The sequence below is a fragment of the Haemorhous mexicanus genome, chromosome 4 (genome assembly GCF_027477595.1).
Source record: "Haemorhous mexicanus isolate bHaeMex1 chromosome 4, bHaeMex1.pri, whole genome shotgun sequence".
Lineage (NCBI taxonomy): Eukaryota > Metazoa > Chordata > Aves > Passeriformes > Fringillidae > Haemorhous > Haemorhous mexicanus.
This window is the reverse complement of record NC_082344.1, coordinates 78,071,901-78,085,574: the sequence shown is the minus strand read 5'-3', so window position 1 is coordinate 78,085,574 and position 13,674 is coordinate 78,071,901. Positions and strand designations below refer to the sequence as shown.

General features: G+C 43.0%; 1 long non-coding RNA gene across 1 annotated transcript; it reads right to left on the bottom strand.

Annotated features, from left to right (window-relative positions):
* Positions 1–734: 734 nt before the first annotated feature.
* LOC132326982 (uncharacterized) lies at positions 735–2,729 on the bottom strand. Its single transcript, XR_009486404.1, has 2 exons — positions 1,363–2,729; positions 735–961 (listed from the first exon to the last, which is right to left on the bottom strand). It is a non-coding gene; the product is annotated as an uncharacterized LOC132326982 (long non-coding RNA).
* Positions 2,730–13,674: the final 10,945 nt, after the last annotated feature.

The following is a 13,674-nucleotide window of genomic DNA, read 5'->3' as shown; positions in this document are numbered from 1 at the left end:
CTAAACATTACTACAAAAAGCCCCCAAAGCTCCACCTTTATGCTAACTCACAAATAAGAACAAATAATCTATAAAAATTATCTTAAAAATTAAAAAAAAACTAATTAAAAGCATACAAATAAAAAATCTAAACTATTAAAATACTAAAAATACCACTACCCAAATTTTAAAAAATGTTGCCTATAAAAACCCACCATAAAAATGCCCCTGTCCCCAAAGATAAAACTAAACAAAACCCATCACACCAGAAATAAATCGGAACTTGGGAACGCTAAAACCGTAACACTCAAGAAGTACACCATATCCCTTCTGGTACACCAGCTACAAACAGCATAAAACAATACAATCAATTCTTAAAAACCACCTTTAAACCACGACCTTTTTAAGAAAACTTTCAACAATTTTAAAACGGCTTTTAACAAAAGCCATCTAATAAATTAACACCCAAAACTCCAGCAGCCGAGCTAGCCCTACCAAATCTCTCTGTTTATACATCCAATAAACAAAACCAAAATCCCAACAATATCCCAAGTCTATTCAAGAAACCTACTGAAATTAATCCTACTCAAATACAAACCAACCCATCCATAAAGTTAGCCTCACTCAAAAAGAAAACAATGACAGAGAGTTAAGAATACCAAGAAATAAAGCAACACACCATACACCACCAACGAATATAATATTCAAGGAAAAAAAAAAAACACTTTTTTTTTTTTTTTTTTTTTTTTTTAAACTAACTTCTTTTATTAGCTAGAACAAAGGATTTTGCCAGGACTGTAACAACAACTTCTTCTCCTCCTTCCTCTTCTTCTGAAACGTCCCATCTCATTCCCAAATTCCTTACAACTTTTGAGTTTCAATCCAAGCAAAAAGCAAAACTCGTGCACGTGTGCGTCGGATGCTCCTGCCAGGTTCTCCATTGCACCCCACATCTTCTTACACGTTCAGTCTTCGTGCTGTCCTGCCGGGATGAGTTTCAGAGAAGGATTGGCACATGTGAAGAGAGGATTTCCCCTCCCTCCCTCCCTCCCTCCCCCCCCAGAGCCGGTTTCCTTAGCACATTTCAATAAATTCCAAGCCTGCAATGATGCACACTCGTCCCAAGGCTCACAGCAAGCACGCAGGAGCTCAGGCTTACTTGCTTCCATGGCTCTGTGCCTGAGATAGCTGAGGAAATTTCCCGTGACCCTCTGTTGCAATAAACTGGAATGCAAACTCGGCTCCATCTCAGAGCCTCAGTGGGAGGCAGGAGCACATCTGGCTGACCCACAAAAATCCTTTCTTGGGCGGCGGCACCGCGCTGGAAAGGGGAAACACGTGCTAGTGAACAGCAGCTCAGAAACCATTCTTGTCCAATGTTACCTGCTCTACTTGGCAGCTCACTAACACCAGTCTAATTTTATCACTGCAGGGAGAATTCTGTAGGAAAGTGTCTGATGAGCAGCGACAAGGGCTTCACTCCCTGCTACGCAGCCTGCAACACCCTTGAGAGAGCAGAGCAGCAAAATCACCAAACTCTTCTTGCCGTGGGGCAGGGTAGAAGATCACTGTGGGAGGCACATAAAAAGAGGGGAAATGCTCTATAAATGCACAGACATTTGATTTCAGAAGCCCAGAGATAAGGATGTTCTCTAGGAAGCCAGACGTGACATGATATTTCTAAGATTTTCTTCTTCATTGAAGGAAATCTATGTGTATATATACACACTTAGAAATGATTGCGTGAGGTTTTTTTTTTTTTTTTTCTTTTGAAGCTCCAAGAATGATTTCCCATCTTGAGTCACTCAGGAAGAAATGGCCCCTGTGACTCAGGACAGAAGGGCTGCCTGCTCTTTTGATCATGACAGCTTTTGGCTGTACCCGGGAAGCAGGAGCAGCAGCCAGAGCTGAGGCTCAGCAGAGGCTGACCCCGGCCAGCCCCTTCCTCACTTCCCTGTGTCACAACCCTTCCAGGCAGAAGGACGCAAAGCAGGTTACGATTTCTCTCCTAGATATGTTTTTCGAAAATAATACTTCCAGGGGTGATCACAATGGGGGCACAGAAAAACACAAAGAATGAAAAGTACCGTGTTTGGTGTTTTATCAAACGGTGTGTCTTCCCTACCATGTCCGGAAGCTGGATCGATGCACCAAACTTTTCACTGCACCCTTGTCCTTGCTTCTGCGCCATCCTCACCAGCTGCTCTTGGGAAGTGCTTGTATTGCCCTGGAAAGGTGATCACCCTGCACGAAACTGGAGGCTGAGCTTTCGGCCTCTGGAGGAGGGAGCTGCGCCGTGGATCCCGTCCCGATGGCGCTGCAGACGCCGACACCCGCGGGAGGACTGGGGGGACTCCGAGCTCCACCTCTCTCTGCCCAGGCCCTGGGGAAGATGGGGGAGCTATTCTCCAGAAGCATCGCCCCTGCAATCATCACCTCCATCAACATTCTGAGAGCGCTTTTGGTTTTAACAAAGAGCAACCCTGATTTGCCATTTGCAGATCACAATGGGAATGAACCTGGAAGACAAAACACAAGATCAATTCACAGCTGGACGTTCAAATCTTTTTCTCCAAAACCCAATCAACGTGCAGCTTCTCCCTTAAGCTGAAGTAGGGACCAAAGTCATAGAATCGTTCAGGTCAGAAAGGACCTTCAGGCAGCGAAGATGAGCATTTAGGTGTGGCATGAAGCTTGGGGAGCACTGAAGAAGCTGTAAAAGTCAACTGATATTCTTTGGAAATTAAAAACAAAACGAAGTAATTAACTAACAAGGAATCCTCTGCGGAAACGACACACGGGACGGCCTGCGGGGGAGACGCCCGAAAGCCAAAGCTGCGCTTCAGTGGCATCTAAGGTGGGAGTTTTGCAGAGTGCCTGTACACAAGTTTGTTTTCACTGGGATCAGTGAGCAGTGGCCACCGCAGAGCAGGAGGTGCTGTGGCTCAGAAGACCTGGCTGTGAAAAGTACAGGTTATTGTCCCCAAGCACATGCCAGCGGTCTGGAAAAGGGTGATCCGGCTTGACACTGCCGGTGTGCTTGCTAAAGGGGGGGAGCGGCTCAGTCCTCGTCACTCACCTGATGCTCCCAGTCGGGGCGCAGTCGAACGGCACCACTTGGCCGGGCTTCACCTCCCTGGCTATTTTCTGTGCAGGGAACTGCAATGCCATTGCAACTTTTCTGTTCTCGCATCATTCTTCTAGAAAAAAAAAAAACAATACGTTGAAGGGGAAACTGCCTTGTCACCGTCCCAAAATCCTTTATCGCTTGTGGTAACCCACGGCACACTCCCTGCCCGTGTTATCTTCACCTTAACTCTGTTTACAAGTGCCATGAATAAACCCAAATCCAACTGAGGAAGCTCCTCTTTGCTCACATTTCAATTCAAGGCTGGAACGATCACCTTGCAAAGAACTTTCCTCTACCGGTGCTAGATGCAAAAGAAAAAAAGCCAACCCAGGAATGCCTGCCACACCGGAGTACACAAAGCTGCTGCTGCTGCTTCCAATGGCTTAGGCTGAGGGCTTCTCTGTTCTTCTTTTGCCCTTCTAACGGGAAGGACTGGCTTTGACTGTCTTTGAACTAGCTACAGATACGAAAGATTTAGTAAACAAGTATTCTTTATCCCATTTCTCTTAAGAGTGTGTCCTGACAGATGTCTTCTTCCTCCTGAGGTTTAGACCACTGTTTGATCTTTTTTTCTTTTCCCCCCGCTTTTTTCCCCCCCTTTATTCCCTGAAGCATTTCACACCATGATGGGCAAAGGCCCAGCAGGAATTAGACTGAACACTGGACACGGAGACAAAAGAAAAGGCTGGAAGTTACTCTTGTTCTCCAGGCTGGCACTGCCAGCTCCTGAGGGCTCAGTCAGGACAGTCAACATTTCTGAGAGTACCTGTACACAGGCGTGTGCAGACCTTGGGTCCTGCTGCGGCTCGCAGCTGCAGGCTCAGACACGCACGCCGAGCTCCTGGATCCTCCACGACAGAGCCAGAGCCGCCTCTCCCTGCTGATCCCGTGCTGTGCCTGCGGAGCAGGGAGGGAAGGAGAGGCACGCAGGGTAGCACAGTGGCAGTGCACAAGCTGCCAGGCCTCACCCATCGGACCTGCACCGAAGAGGAAATCTTACTTTTCAAAACTCTCCATCGTGCCATACAAAACACTGAATCCTTCCCAGTCTGGAAGGGACAGCCTGGCATGATGCCCCTCAGGTCACATCTTACATAAAGGGTTCTTCTTCTCCTGCACAATGCTCTATAGTCTACTTTTACTTTTTATCTTTCTATAGATATAAAAATACCTACAGAAACTATCGATATTCACCAAGCGACCTTCAATCGCAACAGCCAGGCCTCCGCATGACTGCGCTTAACTCCTGCTCAGCTCAGGGCATCTCCCTGTTCCTCAGGCTCCAGAAACCACTGAAACTCCCCTGTTTTCCCCGGGGGGCTGCCTGCTGGCAGCCGCCCTCCTCTCTCCAACGCGGTCACCTGCCAGGCTGTAATATTGACATTGGTGTGACTATCGAGTCATTGGAGACTCATCCACGCTTAAATCAAATAAACCCCCTACTTTTAAGTACTAAATTCCCTACCAAAGCACGCGTTTTACTGACGCCTACACGGGCATACCGGGCAGCTTATTTTCATTCGGAAAAATAAAATAAGCTTCCCCAGTACAAAAGCCCCCTCCAGCAGCACAGGATGCACCCTGAGTACCTCGGCGAAGAGAGGCCACCACGCCAGTGCCCGTCAGCGGCCCCCCAAAACCCGCCCGCCCGCCCGCGGCGCTGCCGAGCCCACAGCCCGCCAGCCCCGCACCGGAACCACCGCGGAAAGCCCCGACGGGCCGGCGCCGCCACGGGGGCGCCGTGCGGGCAGCGCAGCGAACGGACCGCGAGCCTCGACTGCGCCCCCCCTTCGTGCCGCCATCTTGGGAAGGTCACCCGGCTCCCGGCCGAGCCTCTCCCGAGTCCCGGGACGGCGGCGGCTGCGGGTCCCCGGCAGAGAGAGGCGTCCGTGCCATTGCCTGTCGGCGCCCGCCCGCCACCCGCCCGCCAGCGGCGCCACTGACCCACGGCCCGCGTGCCCGGCGCTGCATACCGCACGGAAAATCCCGCCGGGCCGGCGGGCAGGCAGTCTGGTATACAGACCGCGGTGCTCCTTTTTCCCGCCCTTTTGGCCGCCATCTTGGGAAGGTCAAGCGCGTCCCGGCCGAGCCGCCCCCCCAGGGCGCGATCGCGCGCGGGCCTCGGCACGGACGCGTCCCGGCCGCTGCCCGTCCGGGGGGCGGGACCGCGCTCGGCTGCGGGCGGGGAAGGCGGGCAAAAAACCGGCTGCCAACCCCCGGAAAATCCTCTGAAATAAACGCCGAAAACCTGCCTCTTACCCAACAGGAACGAAACAAGCGCCCTTTCTTTAAAACCATATTTAAATCTATTTTAGATTTAAATGTTTCATGTTTACATTCACATGCATCTTTATACCGGACATTGATGCGTTAGGTAATTTGTATAATATATTACATCTACTCCTATGGTTTGTATTTATTTATGTTTTGCGTTTTTATACATATCTGTCTATATCGATGGTATATTTCTTTCTTTAGATTTCTATTTATATAATACTTCTATTATTCAAAATAAAAACCCTGTCTCTAACAAAATAAATACAACCCCCCCTTATTTTAAACGCCATTGAAGTATTTTTATTTCTACTTCCTAAAATTATATTCACATATGATTCTTTCGTTTCTTTTGATGCATTATAATAGTGATTACATATAAGATATATAAAATTCTAAAAAAGTATTTAAATTATTATTTCTATTATGTATCATATCTACTGCTACAACTAATTTTTTCTTATATTTTTAAATTTTATATATATCTGTATGTATTTATGATCTATTTCTATCCTTAGATTGCCACCTTTATATTATTTGTATCTAAAATTTTTACAATCAAAACTCTGCCTATTGACAAAAAAAAACCCGCTTTACTATTTAAAAATATTTTTATATTTATAATTTTCATATTTATATTTATAATTTGTTATATAGTATACGATAACATATTGATGTACTCTACTTATATATATCCAATACACATTTCCTATAATATATTATCATAAGATATATACAGTATTACTTGTATTATGTATTGTATCGATTTTTATTATTCTGTATTTATAATTATCTTATATTGTTATATATGTCTGCATATATTTGTCATCCATTTCTATATTTATATTTTGATTGGGGCTTTGTTTCTATTTATAATCTAGATCTTTAGATATCTATAAACATATGTAATACTCTGTATTAAAAATTATAATAGCTTATTGTAATATATAATGATTCATGTTACATGTTTCACTTTTATATATTCGGTCTATATTTAAATTTTAAGGGGTTTTATTCCCATTTTTATACATCTATTTGTTTTGTTTCATTATCGTTATAGTTATAATTTTACATTTAAAATCCAATTCCTAAATAATAGGACAAAACAAACAGCATCAAATTCCCACCAATATCCTCCAAAAGCATCCAGATACCTCCACCAGCCAACCGACGGCCAGCAAAAAGCCACACAACGCTCTTTGCCGTAACAATTCTCATCACATCAGAAAAACGCAACGAATATAAAAGAAAACCCAATAGAAACGCACACAGCAAATCACCAAAACTACGAGGAAAAATTCAAACCACCTTACTAAACTCCAAGCAGTGCCAATGACCCTGAACTTTACTAAAAAAAAAAAAAAAAAAAAAGAAAAAAATAAAAAAAATTTCTACCTCTACACTAAGTCAAAGAATAACCAATACTCTGTAAAAATAACTTTAAAAACCGAACTAATTAACGAAATAGAAAAAAATCTCAACCACTACAAAATAAGAAAATAACTACCCAAATAAAAAAACTACTTAAAAAGACCCACCCTATAAATACCCATGTTCCAAAAAAAAAACCCCTGATAAACAACAACCAAATATATCAAAGGCCAAAAAAAAAAAAAAAAAGCACCACCAAAAAAACCCAGCCAAAAACCCAACCGAAAACTTAAATTTAAATAAACTTAAATTTACAACAACAACAAAAAAATCCTAACTGAATCAACCCATAGTGCCTCAATCTATCAAAATAAAACGCCGCCTAGAAATGAACACAAAGCCTAAAAAGAAACGGAACCATAAACAATATCTCCCAAACGATCCGTCACAATAAAACATACGCTACAATCGAACAAACCAAATAAATGAAAGCCCTGTAAGACGATAAACACAAACGCAATTATCAATATCTTTAAAACCCCGCTGCTATTAACTACCTGACGCTACCTCAAGCCCACCAGAACAAACGCTACACACTCACGCTACTAAAAGCCACCACAACAGAATTAAACGCCTAACCTCTACTTCACGCTACGACCCATAAAAACCATCGCACACCTTTAGAAAACATCGCACACCCCGGCAAAAAAAAAAAAAAAAAAAAAAAAAATCCGACAACAAAACTCCATTCAAAACAAACCTTTATCGTCACCACCTGAACCGAGATCCACAGCATTCAGGAAAAACACCCTATCCCTTAGCATCCAGCAACTGCAAACAGAACGAACCGATGCAATCGATTCCCAAAACCCGCCTCGAAACCACGACGTCCAAGAACTTTCAGCAATCGAAGCCCGCGCTGCCGGCACGGACGGAGCGCGGCTGCCGGCAGGACAGCGGCTCCTCCGGCGCGCAGGGGCGGCGCCGCCCCGGAGCCCCCCGCCCGCTCCCCCGGCCCGGCGGGGCCGGCACCGGGCCCAGGGGGCCCCGGCGGCGCCCGAGCCCCGCGCCCGCAGCGGGCAGAGCGGCCGGCACCGGCCGGGCCAGCGCAGGGCCCGGGCCGCCTCTCCCGCCCGCCGGCCCGGCACAGCCCCGCTCGGCTCCGGCACGGCTCGCACCGGCGCTGCCGCGGCAGCCCCGCCGCGCCAAATTCCCCGTCCGCCTCAGCGAGCGCCCGGGCGGTGCCGGGAGGGCTCCCGAGCGGGAACGTTCGGGGCCGGGCCACGGGCAGAAGAAGCGCCCTCGAATGCTGCGGCACGGCCCGATCGCAAGCCTGCGAACGCTGCGAGAGCTGGAGGTGCCCGCAACTGTACCCCGAAACTGACGCCGCGGGCGGGGCTCACCTCGCTTCAACAAGGGCGAATAAATGTGTGTTCTCCCCTTCAGTTTCCTCCCCTGTAATAACAGAAAATAAGGGGTTCTCCTCAAATGAAAGCCTTCAACTGATGGCAAAGAGGGATTTTGACCCCAATTCGAACCCTCGAGAAGGAGGGACAACAGGGCTGCCCCCTCAATTTAAACCTTAGGATGATGAAAATGGGGTGGCTGCCTTCAAATCAAACTCACAATACGACCACGATATTTTTCCAATTCCCCTTAAAACAGAACGCAGGGATTCCCTGTCGCCCCTGTGATACCCCTAACAGCCTGGAAAAGGCAGGTTTTCCTTCAATCAACACCCTTAAAACCGCAAGTGAAGGGGGATCCCCCCCCCGGTTCAAACACAGACAATAATAGAAGAGTAGCTGCTTCCCTCTCCTTAATTTCTTTTGTCCTCATAAGCTCCATTTTTGTTCCTGGGGAACCTGGGAGGGACTGGCAAGATGAAATTGAGAAGGGAAAGGACAAAAGTCCCCGCTCCGAGTCCACACGGGCTCACCTGTTCGGCTGCCGCTTCCCGGCACAAAGCTCTGTCTCTCGGCACCTCCTTTAAGCAACGCTCCGCGTATCCAAGCGCGCATCCTGGTGTTCCCCCAGAGCCCGTGAGAAGCTCTCACCGTCCTTCCACGAGACAGCCCCCGGAACCCCGCTACTCAGCAGCAGCACCATGCAAAAGGGAGCTGAGGCAAACCCTCCCCCTAAAACAGACCCCGGCAGGAGCCGGCCCCTCCTCATCCTCACACTCACACCTGGGGCTGCTCCGAGCCGTCATCATCGTCACACTCACACCTGGCGCTGGTGCCACTCTCCAACAGCGCCTCTCGGTGACCAGCGCAGAGCCCGCTTCTCACAGACCCAGAGCAAACAGAAATCTGCTACGGGTGTTGGCTTTTCTCATTCCGTCTGGTTCCACAACTAAAACGCGTTCGTGCGCTGATGGCATTGAGAGAAAGCTTTCCAGGGGAGAGAACTGTCATTCAGGTAGCACGCTTTGATACACCTTCAGAAAAAGCAGAATCAGCGCCAACTCCTAAGACCCCCGCTGAGGAACCCAGCCCTCCTTGGGACACCCAATGCACCTCGAAAAAGGAGGGGAGAAGTTCTCGTGCTGAACTCGGCACGGTTCGTCTAAACTCGGTCCTATTCGGTTCTTCGGCTCCACTCGGCTATTTTCGTCCACCCTCGGCTATTTTCGGTTCTTCGGCTCCACTCGGCTATTTCCGTCCACACTCAGCTATTTTCGGTTCTTCGGCTCCACTCGGCTATTGTCGGCTAACCTCGGGGGGCTGCAGTACCGCGCTCTGCCCACCAGGCGGCTAAAAAGCAAAAAAAAGTCAACAAAGAACAACCCAAGCCTTTCTTTTAAACAATATTTAAATACATTTTATTTTCAAATTTTTCATGTTTATACCCAAATTTCGATTTAGAATGTATATTGATGCCTAATGTTGATTTCTATATTTATAATTTTCTATTGATATATACATTTATATTCTATATTTAATCGATTCCTATTACTTAGATTTATTAATATATTTTACATATTGATTATATATTTCTGGTTAAGATTTTATAATTCTGTAACAATCATATGATTTCAAATAAAACCCCTGCCTCTACCCAAATAAAAGCCAAAAAGAACCCCTTTCTTTTAAACTTTATTTGATTTTTTTTAAATTACATTTTTCATATTTATACTCCCATGTACAGTTTAAATGTGTATTCCTGTATAGTGTCATTTGTGTTCTATATTACATCTCTCCCTATTATATTTATTTCTATTTTATATTTCTCTATCTATATATTTATATCCTGATTATATATTTTTATATTTAGAAATAGACAAAAATAATATCTATATTCATATTATTTAAAACAAAACCCCTGCCTCTAACCCAATAAAAACGAAAAAAAAAAAAAAACCACAAAACACCAACCCTTTGTTGTAAAAAATATTTGAATTTTTTTTTTTTAGATTTATATTCCTTTCTATTTAAAATGTATATTGATGTACAACGTTTATTTGTACATTTATGTTTATCGTTTTCTATCGGTGTATAAATTTATATTCTATATTACATACATTCCTATTGTTTATATTTATTTATATATTTTTATACATATGTTTTTATCTTGATTATATATGCCTGGTTAAGTTTTTTACTTCTGTAACACTTCTATTATTTAAAAAAATAAACCTGCCTCGAACCAAATAAAAGCCGAGAAGAACCACTTTTTTTTAACTGTATTTAATTTTTTTTTTACTTATGGTTTTTATATTTAGACTCACATTTACATTTCAAATGTATATTAATGTATATATTAATTATTTCTGCTCTCTATTACTTCTCTTCCTATTATTTCTATTGATTTATACTTTATATCTACATTTATATCCTGATTATATAGTTCTATATTTAGAAATAGAAAACAATAATATCTATATTCATATTATTTAAAATAAAAGCCCTGCCTCTAACCAAATAAAAACGAAAAGAACCCTTTCTTTTAACCTATATTTACATATCTTTATATTTACATTTTTCATATTTATATACACATTCATACGAATGAATTATTTTGCCGCCTAATATTATTTATATTCTAAATGACACCTCTTCATATTACTTACATATATTCATATTTAAATTTAAATTTATCGTTTAGTTATAGGTGTATATCTTTATACATTTATTTTATCTTTCTCTATTTAGATATAGAAAATATTTCTAAAATATTTACATTATTTAAAATAAAACCCTTGCCTCTAACCAAATGAAAACCAGAAACACCCCTTTATTTACAACCTATTTAAAGATTTAAAAATAATTTTGTTCTGCCTAATTATATTTACATGTCCATTTATAATTTTTATTCGTTATATTTATAGATGTGATATATAGTCTAGAGAAAACCTTTTAATCTATCAGATATAGTATTTTTATAATAGGTATTTCTATAAGTTTAATTTATTTATATTAGATATTTACAGGTATCGGTATATATAGTATATATTTGTATAGTCGGATTTATATTTTTATATTATTTATATTTATAATCCTCTTCAAAAACTCCAGCCTATAACCTAATAAAAAGCAAAAAAGCCCCAATTTTTTTTAAACGACATTTAAATATTTTTCTGTTTACGATCCCTATTTCTATCTCTTTGTACAGATCTCTATCCCTCTAGCGCCCTTTTTGCGGTCGCTTCCAACGCCTGGGGATGGGCAGGGCGCTGGCTCGGGGGGGCTGCAGTACCGCTCTCTGTCCACAAGGCGGCAGACTTACCGGGAGGGGCGCGCTTCGATTTTCCCGCCCTTTATGCCGCCACCTTGAGAAGGTCAAGCGAGTCCGCGACATCCGCGACACTCCACTCCCAACATGGCGGCCAAACGAGGACCCCCCCCCCCCCCACCGTGAGGCGTTTACGCAGATGCCTGTCAGAAACACGCCAAATTACAACCGTCCGCGACTCACCTGAGCTCACAGCCCGCGTCCGAGGCACTTGATACGCCACAAAAAATCCCGCCGTGGCCGCGCAGGCGTCAGGGTGCTGTGCAGGCAGTCCGGTTAGACCGACCGCGGGGCCTTCTTTTTCACCGCCATCTTGAGAAGGTCAGAGAAAGTCCGCGACATTCGCGACACGCCACTCTCAACATGGCGGCCGCGAGAAGCCCCAGCAGCAGAGAGAGGCGTTTACGCAGATGCCTGTCAGAAACCCGCCGAAAAGCGCCCGCCCACCGCGCCGCTGAGCCGACAGCCCGCGTCCGGGACACATGAAACGCCACAGAAAATCCTGCCGGGGCCGCCCTGGCGCCGGGGTGCCGTGCAGGCAGTTCGGTTAGACCGACCGCGGGTCTTCAACTTGCCCGCCCTTTTGGCCGCCACCTTGAGAAGGTCAAGCGGCTCCGCGACACCCGCCGCACGCCACTCCCAACATGGCGGCTGCGGGGACGCCTGCCCGTGCCGGGCTGCAGTACCGCGCTCTGCCCACAAGGCGGCAGCACCGCCGCGCGCCCCAGCCGGGGGCAGCCGCGCGCCTTGGGGCTGCGGGCAGGGAAGGCGGCGAGAGAGAACAGGGGCGGCCCCCGCCGAAAACTCCTCTGAAAGAAATGCCAAAAAATAAGCCGGAAGAAATTAAACCCTGCCTCTCACCCAATAAGAAACAAAAAGAAAAACACAAAACAAAAAAACCCCCAAAAACCAGCCCAAACCCGAACATTCCTTTAAAACAGTATCTATTTTACTTTTTATATTTTTTCATATTTATATTCACATTTATATCTATCATGTATATATTGGTGTATCATGTAATTTAACAATTTATACTTACAAATTTCTATTTAGATAGAAATTGAATTTCTAGATTTCATCTGTTCCCATTACTTAGGTTTATTTCTATGGTTTTATACATATTTTTATATACTGATTAGATATTTCGGGTTAAGATTTTTACTTCTGTAACACTTACATTATTTCTAATTAAACCCCTGCCTTTACCCAAATAGAAGCCAAAAAGAACCCCTTTCCTTTAAAATGTATTTCATTATTTTTTATTTTATTTTTCATATTTATACTCGTATATATCTTAATGTATGGTGTCATTTGTGTTCTATATTACACCTCTTCCTATTATTTATATATATTTCTAGCTCATATTTCTATATCTGTATTTTCATATCTTCTTTCTATATTTCGATATTTAGAAATATCAAACAATAATATCTATATTCATATTATTTAAAACAAAAACCCTGCCTCACACCAAATAAAAAGAAAAAACGACCTTTCTTTTAAATTATATTAACATATTTTATAGTAATATTTTTCGTATTTATTTTCCCATTTATATTTATAATTTCAATTGCCCTATAATGTTATTGATATTCTAGATTACATCTCTTCACATTACTTACACATATTTATATTTAGGTTTACATTTAGAGTTTAATTATAGTTACATATCTTTATATAATATATTTCTATATTTCGATTTACATTTCTATAATACTTGCCTTGTTTAAAATAAAGCCCCTGTCTCTAACCAAATAAAAACCAAAGACACCCCTTCGGTTAAACCGTATTTAAAAGTTTAAAAATAATTTCATTTTTCATCATTATATTCACATGTACATTTCTATTTTTTACTATATTTATAGATTATCTAGTATAGAGAATGCCTTGAAGAACAGACCTGTCTTTATACTATATATTTATATTACTTATATTTAGTTATATTAAATATTTATAGGTATCAGTAGATATATTATAGATTTGTATAGTTGGATTTATAGTTTTATATTATTTATATTTCTACTATTTATAAAAGAACCCAGCCTATAACCTAATAAAAACAAAAAAAAATCCCCAATTTCTTTTAAACTATAGTGAATATTTTTATATTTACAATCTCTACTTATATATATTTGTGTATATATATTAGACTCTATTTTCCATATATTATAGTATGTCACAATAAC